This window comes from Triticum aestivum, chromosome 2B (genome assembly GCF_018294505.1).
Source record: "Triticum aestivum cultivar Chinese Spring chromosome 2B, IWGSC CS RefSeq v2.1, whole genome shotgun sequence".
NCBI classification, from domain to species: domain Eukaryota; kingdom Viridiplantae; phylum Streptophyta; class Magnoliopsida; order Poales; family Poaceae; genus Triticum; species Triticum aestivum.
The window spans coordinates 5337686-5350008 of NC_057798.1; the positions used below are offsets into that span (position 1 = coordinate 5337686).

A 12323-nucleotide genomic window follows, 5' to 3' on the forward strand; every position below is an offset into this window, starting at 1 on the left:
ACCATTTGGTCTTTCCCACCTCACCTACCCCACATGAGTGGAATGACAAAGTTAACATAGGTGATGGTGATGCTCTAGTCCCACTAGTGGACATTCTTGACATTGATTGTTTGCATGATGTTGATCCTCCTACTAACACGCTTCATGCTAGTGCGACTTCCTCATGCGATGATTTGCCCATTTATGGTGAGTTTGATGATTTCCATGTGAAGTCTATTAGTTGTGATGCCATTTTGCGTAGGATTTCTTGTGATAATTCTCTTGGTCACATCATGTTTGACAATCCGCTTGACTTGTCATATGCTATGCATGAGATCAACAATATGTCACATTTGCAATCTCATCGTGGTGACTATGTGTATGCCATTAAAATAAACCCAATTTGCACTTATGGCATAGATGACAAGCCCATGGTTACTGGCATTTGTTTTTCTCGTGATGATATTGACATGCTACCTCTCCATCGTTTATCTCATATGCCATGCCATGAGCACCTAGCTCCGGATATGCATTGTTTTGGATGTTGTTCCACTTCTCCATATTATGCTCCCGATATTGCTCATGAGGACACCCCCATAATCCTCATACATTTTAGGAGATTTGGATTCATCCAATCCATTGCATGATTTTCATAATTATTTGCACCATATGCTCCCCATGAATGGCAATGCTATTGATGTGCCATATAATTGTATGCTCAATTTGCATCCACATCATGTTATACAAAACAACTATTCATTCATGATGGATGACATGTTATTATACCATGCAACAAATTTCTTTGAGCATTGCTTATCTTCTGCTAACTCACACGTGCACATACACATCATGATGGATGATGTGTACATTTACCACGCACACACTTTCTTTGGCTTGTGTCTATTTTGTGTAGGTACCGATACTTACTCGTCAACCTCACAAGACCATGAGTTGATGAAATGAGCTCTAGAGAGCAACGATGCCTTGGGAATCCGTGAGATGTGTCACCAACCGTTTCCTCCGCGCAACGACTTCACGCATTCCTTCTACATGGCCCTCACATGGTTATGGGTTATTGTCCTTTATTTATCCTTCGCCCATATTGCCATGTTCACTTTGCATGATATGCTTATTCCGATGCCTTTGCCATGCAATTTGACCCTTGCTTGCACTTACATATGATCAACCATTCTACTACTACTATGTGTATTTGCATGCTTGGTGGAGATCTTAGTAGCTATTGCCATCATTTCTTTGTGCTCCATGCTATTGATGCTTGTTGTGTTGGGAGAGTCATGATGTCCCATTGCTATTTACATACGACCTCTCACCAATACATTGATGATATTTTGCTCATATATTGCTTTCATGTTTGTGATATGTCATGTGCATTATTCATGCCCACTATTTGCTCCTATGACATAATTGCCATGATTACCTCTAGTATGTTGCATCTTCGCACTACTAGCTTGCTTGACATGATCGCTATGATTGCTTGCTTTGTCGCATCACCCATCTTCCATTCTTAATCGCTTTCTTAGGTTGATGACATATATGTTCATGCCATTCACATGATTTATCTGAACATTGTCACTTGTGTCCATTAGTTGCCTCTATCATATTCACATGCCTCGTGTGCAACCATGCTATGATTATTGATCTTGGAGACTCGGACACCTAATTTGTGATGCATGCTTATTTGATTGAACCTATTGTATTTGGTTGTTATCGGATCACACGCTTACATACCATGCCACATTGCCTTATCCTTTCTTATGATAAGAATAATGAAAACACTTGCTGGGTATTTCACCACACGAATGATAGGTGTTGCATTTGCACTAATCTTATTTGTTTTTCCAAGTGTTTGTCATGTTCTTTCATTTTGAAGGATTCACAAGGCAGCACCATCATGAGACAACCAGGTCATGTGAAGGCATATATGATGTGCGACACCAACATCTTCAACGTCAAGGACTTGTCCCAATACCATGGTGATGAAGATCACGATCCGTGGACGGATCTCTCCCAAGGGGGGGGGGGAGATGATGCGGAGCATCCCTACGTGATCCCCATGGACTCTACTACAACTCATCAAGCACCTCGTGGACCATGATAAGAGCACGCGGACGCACCATCGAAACCGAGGTTAACTCTTTCCTCTTCGAGTTTCGTTCGTATTCACATGAGAGTTGGATTCTACCTCAAATGGAAACTCTATGCATTCTTAGGTACCAAGATGAAGTCCATGAAGAAGCTTGGAGGGATCCCAAGCACCCATGGAAGAAGAGAAGGAAGAAGAAGTCACGAGAAGCACGAAGCACCGGAAGGTCTCTGGACACACCGGGTGCCCGCACCATCCACCCCCGGGTGCCCAGACCCCCGGGTGCCCGGCCCCGCCAGCCACCAAGGCCTCACACCCCCGGGTGCCCTGCCCCCCTCCCCAGGCGCGCACCAAGTGCCCGGACTTCACCCCCGGTGCCCGGCCCTCCGTCTCCAGGCGACCCCCGGGTGCCCGAACCCTCCACCGTGGCTACCCGTATTTCGGCATAATAATTTACCTATGTACCCTTGTTTTACCCCAATTCGTCCCTAGCTTATATATACTCCTCACCTAGCTTGTTGGGGAGGTTAGCCAAGTATATGACATAATTTAGTGAGCTTAATTTTCTCCTTGTACCTCCTCTTGAGAGAGAGACCTCTCCCATGGAGATTAAGACCTCCCATGGAGAAGATCCCTAGTGGATTCAAGACCCCATCTAGGGAAGGATCCCATCATAGGATCATAGAGACCTCTCTCCTCATAGGTTTGGGATGAACTAGTTACCTTTTGTATCTTCTTGTGTTGGATTAAGACCTTTGTATCTCTCTTTGTGTGATTGGATCTAGCACATGTGTGATTGAATCAAGTCAATTTGAGTGTTTCTCTTGTTTCTCCCCTTTGGGTTCTTCTTATTCTTGGGGATTTTTCCTCCAATTCGTGAAAGATGTCCATCTAGGGTTCCACCCTACAACAACAATGATTACCACGCCCACGCCCACGCCCATGCCCACGCAGTACAGTACAGTGAGCAGCCATAGCCACGCCCACGCAATACAGTATGGTGACCAGCCACGCCCACGCACGAGGCTTGCTTCAATTCAGTGGCATGATCAGCCTCTCCTCCCCTGCCTGGCTGGCTTGATCGATCGACAGTCAATCAATGCTTAGACGCACCTTTTTGAAGAAGATCCAGACTGACACTCCTGGAGAGGACCCTACGCACTGAATTACAAACACCTTCTTCCTCTAATAAGTTTGCTTGCTTTGCTCTGGTTGTGTTCATCCAGAGGAAGTGGTAGTCGACTGTTGCTGCACACACACTGCAGCACAGCATGCCAAAGCACACCCCCCACGTAACCTGCTGCGAGCGAGCTCAATACATTCTTCTTGCTCGTACTAAACGCACCAGATGCTACATGTAAATATATGTGAGCACCAGCTTTTTTATATGTCCATTCATGGATCTATCTATTAATTCTTGCAAGCAAATTGTTGAAAATGAAGCAAGTACCACAACACATTAATTTGAACAGACAATCACAAAAGCTCAACACGTACTCCTGTAAATAAACACACTAGCTCCAATTCGTGAAAGACCTCCATTTAGGGTTTCACCCTACCACAACAATGATTACCACGCTCATGCCCACACCCACGCCCACGCAGTACAGTATAGTGAGCAGCCACGCCCATGTACTGAGGCTTGCTTCAATTCAGTGGCATGATCAGCCTTTCCTACCTTGCTGGCTGAGTAAATAGCATAAAACTACTACTTTACAGGTTAGGGTTTCAAAAAACTACCAAATTTTATTTTTCCGCTGATAACTACCAAGTCAGGGGTTGACTGTTTCAAAAAAACCTAAATCCTCGTCACCAGGCCCACGCATGCGTGGGCGTGGGTGTGGGCCTGGTGCCGGGGCCCAAAGGATTCTTGTCCCTGCCGATCTCTCCCATGTTGAAGTGCGCCCGCATCCCCTCCGTCGGCACGGCGGCGGCGGCGCATCCCAGGATTTCGGCGACCGCCTGATCAGGCACGTCGCGCAGCAACACCAGAATCGGCGGGTGGAGCCGAATGCTGTCTAGCACGACGGCGTGCATGTACTTCATCTGCCGGACGCGTGCCTCGGACAATGCGCCCTCCACGGCGTCGACCTCGCGTCGGGTGTTGTTCTAGACCTCCGGCTGGAGCACGAGGTGGGCGAGGGTCCACTCCATGCTGGATACCACGGTCACTGGCCCAGCACCGAGGAACTCCGAGAGAAGGCTCACCAGCTCGTCGTCTATGAGAGGGCGCAGGGCCTTGCCGTCGGCTGTGTCGTCGTCGACGGGGACGCGGGCGTCGAGGAGGTGGTCTAGATATGCCGGCAGGCCACCGCTGAGCGTGAGATGACGGTTAGCGTTCCGTCTTGCGTTTACCAGAGGGAGGAAAAGCTCAGCCTGCTTGCCTCGGAAGGCGAGGAACCGGCGCCACTGCCTCCAGTGCAGCACCTTCGCCGTCTTGGAGCCGGCAAAATCTTTGCTGCCATCAAAGGCCAGCACAAAGGCCTGGAGCAAGTCACGCATGGCGCATACGTGACCCTCGTCCACGCCGCTACTGAAGCACATGCGAGCCACCAGCGGAAACACGGCGGCGCTGAGGATGTCGCGGACGACAATCTCACCGCCGCCGCCGCACCGGACGAGAACGCGGAGGTCAGCAACGAGAGTATCCATGGCCTCGAGGCGCAGCGGGTCCGTGTGTCCAAGACGTGATGGGTGGAGGACCGCGGCGTTGAGGGTGCACCGGAGAGCGCGCCAACGCGGGTCGTAGGGCACGGACATGAGGTTGTCGCTGTGACTGCGGCGACGCCCGCTGACCAGGGCCACGGGGAATAGGTTCAGTGGTCGGTTGCAGAAGGCATCAGCGTGGTCCATGAGCGCTCGGCGGGCGATGGTAGGGTCGCGGATCTCGATGATCAGCTGTTGACCGTCGTGGACGGCCCAAGCCCAAGCACGACGCCGGAAGACGGCAACTGCGCTGATGCACAACACAATAGAAAGTAGCAACACAGTTAGCACGAATTCCATGGTATGTATGTATCTATGTGTGCCTGCCTACACCCCTGGATATTGGTCGGGATGTTGCTGGGTTTATATAGACAGATAGGTACATGTTGCCCATAGTAGCCGCCATGGTGGCATGTGTTAAATTGTGACCTAAATTCTTGCTCCTCCGGTCGCGGCCACGCACGCGCGCAGGGTCATCTGCTAGGTGGGTTGTGCACAACCGCTCATCCCCAACATTATCCTTATAGCTTCTTTATCCCCATGATGAATCCCCTTGTCCAATCATTCTCTTTCGACAGCCCTTCTCTCCCTTGTCTCCATGAAACACCACGCTGCCATGAAATTGCCTCTCTTGACCACCACTCCCTCCTCTCCTCCACGCGCAGGACGTCCGAACTTCATGCACGAGCCAACGCAACCAAATGTTCGAATTGATGAAAAGGGCCAGGTCATCCACATGGACCACATATACACTTCAAGATCCCCTCTCGTTTATGACGTGGGAAGTCGGGCAGCAGCAATTTTTGGATAAATTGCGAAAGCTGGGGCCTAAACTCAAGACCTTAGCCCCTTGATGGTGTGCCTGGAAAGTTCAATTTTAAGGATGAAAAGATTATCATGGCATAATTATGGAAACCAATGAGTTTTGAGTGTTCTGCTACTAATAAGGTTTGCAGTTCTTTGACCCCGTCTACATTCTACTGATACCATGCATTCTTGCATTTGTCATACATGTTGTTTAAGGAATTGTAATGGTGTATAGGGTCTTCACAAGAATAGCCTGCAAACCATAGCAGTGTGCGCATGGAGCCAATTCAGATCCTAGGGAGTAGTACCAGTCGGAAAAGGCACTAAGATGCATGATCACAACATATTCATAATTAACACTAGTTTATTATGTTGTTCCATCTCAGTAGTGTTAATACGTAAGTTAACTTTATTAAGCCTTTCCTTTCTTTCTTCACTAAGTAAATTATATTGTTATATAAGGGGAGATGCATATCACCATTGAGATAACTTAGTGTTATATGAAGATTCTTCAGGTTCGTGTCATTCGAAAATGGTTTGTTAATAAGATTTGATCAACCTTATTAATGGATTCTTTTTTAGGGTCATGTGGTCGATGAATTTTGTAAGCACAACTTTCTGTACCTACAATTCATTTTCTGTTATTGTTAGTTAAATACAACAAAATGCCAGGTTTATCATGTTTTCTGTATCTGTGCAATAAAAAATGGCCCAAAAATAGAAATGTTAAGAATGACATAAAATTTTAACATGAATTTTTCTAGAATATTTAAGAATTTCTGGCACTGAACACAAACCACGGGGATGCCCCAGGTGCCCACGAGGCACCAGGGCACGCCATGATGGCTTGTGGGCCCCATAGGGACCCCCTCGCTTATCCCTTTAACTCACTTCGTCTCTTACCTCTAGAAAAAAATCCTGGTAGTTGTCTCCCTCGAGTTCTGGCACCCAGACCTGAGATTTTCCATCTCTTTGCTGGGAACTCCATTTTCAAAACTGTTCTGGGGGATTGCTCATTGGTGTGTGACCCCTCCATTGCTGCAATTAGTTTTTTACTTTAGTGGGTTATATTTTGCATGATTAGCTCCTCTTAGTGCTACTGAAAATGAGCTTGCATATTGAATTATTTGAGTTACAAGTAGTTTGAATGCTTGATATAGCCTCTAGACATTCATATGGGTATTTGTTATCAATCTTAAGTTTTATTGATGTCATTTTGTGTCCCAAAAATTTCAGAAATTTTTCATAGGAAAAATGAGCTTCTTTCAGAGAAGCTCTTTAGAACGGAATGCCAAGGGAGTCAGTGGGGACTCCTTAGACAGTGACCTCGACATTCCGCGTAGGATTCGGCCGTGCGAATAGCCGCATAATGCCTTCATGAACGAAGGCGGATTCTACCAAGAGTTTACGCAATTCGTTGCAAATGCCAGATTGGTCGACTTTCTCATAGATGAGTGTGACCAGCACCACATCCTTACAAATTCCTTTGTGCAAAATTTCCATTTCGTGAATAGGCTCGAACCACCCATGGTGTGTTTTGATTTATATGTTGAACATCATGAGATACCGCTTGCTGAATTTTATAGATGTGCTTGATCCCTTCTGACGGGGAATTAAGAGATCCTAAACCAGAGGAGTTTGAGGGCTTCCTTCGCACTTTAATTATGGGAGAGGAAAGGGGCGTGTCGAAATCCTGAGCTACTAGCTTGCAATTTATTGTTGTGCATACTTTGCTTTATTCATAGTGAAATGTTTGACTGCTAGAGAGCAAGCTGGTATGTGATACGTCCATTTTATATCACACCTTCCGGAGTAATTCTAATGCCTTTTCTCCTATAATATGCAAGGTTTACACAAAGAGGGAGATTACTGGCAGTTGGAATTTTGGACCTGAAAAAGCTATGTCAGAGATACCTATTCTGCACATCTCCGAATGAGCTAAAATTTTATGAAGATTTATTTAGGAATATATAAAAAAATTGAAGTAAAGGGACACCCAGGTGCCCACTAGGCACCAGGGCCTCCTGCCCATCCTCCGGTGCCCATCTTCTGGTATATAAGGTCTTTTGCCCTAGAAAAAATAAAGAGAGGACTTTCGGGATGGAGCGCTGCTGTCTTGAGGCAGAACTTGGGCAGGAGCACTTTTTCCTCCAACGGAGTGATTCCGCCAGGGGGACTTCCCTCCGGCCGGGAGGGGAAAATCAAATCCATCATCATCACAAACAACACTCTCATCTTGGGAGGGCCAATCTTTATCAACGTCTTCAACAACACCATCTCATCTCAAACCCTAGTTCATCTGTTGTGTTCAATCTTTGTATCAAAACCTCATATCGGTGCATGCGGGTGACTAGTAGTGTTGATTATATCTGGTAGTTGATGCTAGTTGGTTTATTTGGTGGAATATTATATGTTCAGATCCATTATACTATTTATTATCCCTCTGTTCTTGAGCATGGATATTATTTATGAGTAGTTGCTTTTGTTCTTGAGGCCATGGGAGAAGTCTTGTCATAAGTAATCATCTGAATTTGATATTTGTTCGATATTTTGATGATGTGTATGTTGTGATTCGCTTAGTGGTGTTATGTGAACGTCGACTACATCAAACTTGACCATATTTGGGCCTAAGGGAATGCATTGTGGAGTAGCTATTAGATGATGGGTTGCTAGAGTGATAGAAGCTTGAACCCTAGTTTTTGCGCTATTCCGTAAGGGGCTGATTTGGATCCATATGTTTAATGCTATGGTTAGATGTTATCTTAATTCTTCTTTCATAGTTGCGGATGCTTGTGAGAGGGGTTAACCATAAGTGGGAGGCTTGTTCAAGTAATAATAGCAACCAAGCACAGGTCCACCCACATATCAAATTATCAAAGTAGCGAACGCGAATCGAACAAATATGATGAAAGTGACTAGATGAAATTCTCGTGTGCCCTCAAGAACGTTTTACTTATTATAAGCGACCGGTATGGCATGTCCTCTTATACAAAAAGGATTGGGCTACCTTGCTGCAATTTTGTTTTCATTATAATTACTTTCTCGTTACAAAGTATCTTGTTATAAAAATTTCGTTACCAACAATTTCAGTGCCTGCAGAAATTACCTTCCTGAAAACCACTTGTCATTTCCTTCTGCTCCTCATTGGGTTCGACACTCTCACTTATTGAAAGGACTACGATTGATCCGCTATACTCGTGGGTCATCAAAACTCTTTTCTGGTGCAGTTGCCGGGGAGTGGAGCGCTTCTGGTGAGTGGAATTTGGTAAGGAAAAAATTATATTATGTGCTTAAATTTACTGTTACTTGTTACTATGGAGAACAATTCTTTGAGGGGTTTGTTAGGGCTATATTCACCTCGACCGGAAGCTCAAAGAGTTTCTCCTCAACCTACTGCACCTACTGAAAAAATTGGTTATGATATTCCTATGATAGAGAAACTTCTAGCTAATCCTTATGCAGGAGATGAAACACTACATCCTGCACCTAATCTATGTGGATGAAGTTTGTGGATTATTTAAGCTTGTAGGTTTACCCGGAGATGAGGTTAAGAAGAAGGTTTTCCCTTTATCTTTGGGGGGGGAAAACATTGACTTGGTATAGGCTATGTGATGATATTGGAGCTTGGGACTGGAATGGATTGAAATTGGCATTTCATCAAAAGTTTTATCCTATGCATCTAGTTCATCGTGATCGGAATTATATATATAATTTTTGTCCTCGTGAAGGAGAAAGAATAGCTCAATCTTGGGGGAGGCTTAAATACATGATGTATACATGCTCCTATCATGATCGCTCAACGGAAATTATGTTACAAAAAATTTATGCTAGGTTTTCTCATGATAAATAAACCATGCTCAATTCTTCTTCGACTGCCTACTTTATGAAGAAAACTATTGAATTCAGGTGGGACCTTCTTGAAATAATTAAACGCAAATCTGAAGATTGGGAACTTGAGAAAGGTAATGAGTCGGGTATAGCACCTAAGTTTGATTGTGTTAAATCTTTTATGGATACCGATGCTTTTCAAAAGTTTATCACTAAATATGGACTTGACTCTGAGATAGTAGCCTCTTTTTGTGAATTATTTGCTACTCATGTTGACCTCCCCAAGGATAAGTGGTTCAAATATCATCCCCCTATTAAATAAAAGATTGAGAAGCCAGTTATAATTAAAGATGAAACTGTTATTTATAAAGTTAACCATGTTGTGCCTACTGCTTATATTGAAAAACCACCTTTCCCTATTAGGATAAAATAATATGCTAAAGTCTCAATTGTGGTTAACGAAACTAATACTAGAGCACTTAGACCATCTGAACAAATTAAAGTAGAACCTAGTATTGCTATGGTTAAAGATCTCTTGGTCGATAATATTGGTGGGCATTGCTACTTCTTGAGCTTGCGTTGTTATTTCCCTTGAAGAGGAAAGGGTGATGCAACAAAGTAGAGATAAGTATTTCCCTCAGTTAAGAACCAAGGTATCAATCCAGTAGGAGGAACAAGCAAGTCCCCAAAAGATGCACCTGCACAAACTAACAAACTCTTGCACACAACGCGAAAAAGGGGTTGTCAATCCCTTCACGGTCACTAGCAAGAGATCTAATAGAGATAGATATAAGAGATAAATAAAAGGCAACATAAAGTAAAGGTAAATAAATTGCAGCAAGGTATTTTTAGGTTTTTGGTTTTATTGATATGAAAATATAATATAGAAAATAGATCCGGGGGCATAGGTTTCACTAGAGGCTTCTCTCTTGAAAGAAAATATACGATGGGTGAACAAATTACTGTTGAGCAATTGATATAAAAGCGCATAGTTATGACGATATCTAAGGCAATGATCATGAATATAGGCATCACGTCTGTGACAAGTAGACCGAAACGATTCTGCATCTACTACTATTACTCCACACATCAACCGACTCCTTCCTGCATCTAGAATATTAAGTTCAAGAGAACAGAGTAATGCATTGAGCAAGATGACATGATGTAGAGGGATAAACTCAAGCAATATGATATAAACGCCATCCTTTTATCCTTAATGGCAACAATATAATACGTGCCTCGCTACCCCTTCTGTCACTAGGTGAGGACACCGCAAGATTGAACCCATAACAAAGCACCTCTACCATGGCAAGATAGATAAATTTAGTTGGCCAAACCAAATCAATAGATCGGAGGAAACACAAAGCTATTTAAATCATGCATAAAAGATTTCAGAGAAGACTCAAATAATATCCATAGATAATCTTATCATAAACCCACAATTCATCGGATCTCAACAAACACACCACAAAAGAAGATTACATCGGATAGAACTCGAAGAACATCGAGGAGAACATTGTATTGAAGATCAAAGAGAGAGAAGAAGCCATCTAACTACTAGCTATGGACCCGTAGGTCTTTGGTAAACTATTCAAACATCATTGGAAGGGCAGCAAGGTTGGTGTAGAGGCCCTCCGTGATCGAATCCCCCTGCGACAGAGTGCCAGAAAAGGCCCCAAGATGGGATCTCACGAGAACATAAGCTTGCGGCGCCGAAAAAGTATTTTTATGGATGCCTATGGTATATGGGTAATATTTGAGAATATATCTTGTTGGAATTAGGGTTAGGAGGTCTACGAGGAGCCTACAAGCCCTGCCCCCCCCCCCCCTCCTGGGGCACGCTCCTACGGCTTGTGGCCTCCTCGTAGGGCTTTTGGACTCCTCTCCAAGTCTTCTGGGTTTCTTCTGGTCCAAGAAAATTTATCGTAAAGTTTTATTCCATTTGGACTCCATTTGATATTCCTATTCTGTAGAAGTCAAAAACAAGGAAAAACAGCAACTGGCACTAGGCACTAGGCACTAGGTTAAAAGGTTAGTCCCAAAAAATGATATAAAATAGTACCAAAGTGCATATAAAACATCCAAGATGTATAATATAATAGCATGGAACAATAAAAAATTATAGATACATTGGAGACGTACCAGACATGTTATCTATTTCATTGGTGAAGCTGCTAGAATTGCCAACCCAGATTCTAAAGATAAGAATAAACCCGTTGTTGGCATGCCTGTTGTCTCAGTTAAAATATGAGGTCATTGTTATCATGGCTTATGTGAGTTGTGTGCTAGTGCGAGTGTCATCCCTTTTACTTTATATCAGGAAATTAAACATTTTCAAAATCCTCAAAAACCTAACAGAAAAAAAGTTATGGGGCTTTTAAGATCTGGAGGCAAAAAAATTCAAAAAGATTCAAACTTACTAGTGGCGCACCGTTTGCTTGGTGCGCCACTAGTAACAGAAAAAAAAATTAGTTTCAAATTTTTTTCGGGAATTTTTTTTCAAAATATGATATGTAATATGACCGGGAAGTTTGAAATAATTTTTCAAAATTTCATCACACTCATGAACATGAACAAAGTCCTAAACATCAACAAGGTTTAATAGGATTGACATGCTAGATATATGAACAAGTGCCTGTGAAGTGAGCTGGTGCTGGGGGGGGGATAGAACTCTGAAGTTAAGCGTGCTTGGGCTGGAGTAGTGTGAGGATGGGTGACCTTTCGGGAAGTTTGACCACAGAGTGTGATTAGCAGGCCTTTTTCTAGTAGTGCCAGGGGCACCAAGAAACACAATTTCCACCACCGTAACCTTCTGTATCCGCGAGATCCCATCTTGGAGCCTTCGCCGGCACTCTGCCGGAGGGGGAATCGGCCATGGAGGGCCTCTACATCAACATCC

The 12323-nt window shown here is 43.9% G+C and overlaps 1 pseudogene; it reads right to left on the bottom strand.

Moving 5' to 3' along the window:
- Positions 1-3511: 3511 nt before the first annotated feature.
- On the bottom strand, positions 3512-5111 carry LOC123039844 (cytochrome P450 89A2-like; annotated as a pseudogene).
- Positions 5112-12323: the final 7212 nt, after the last annotated feature.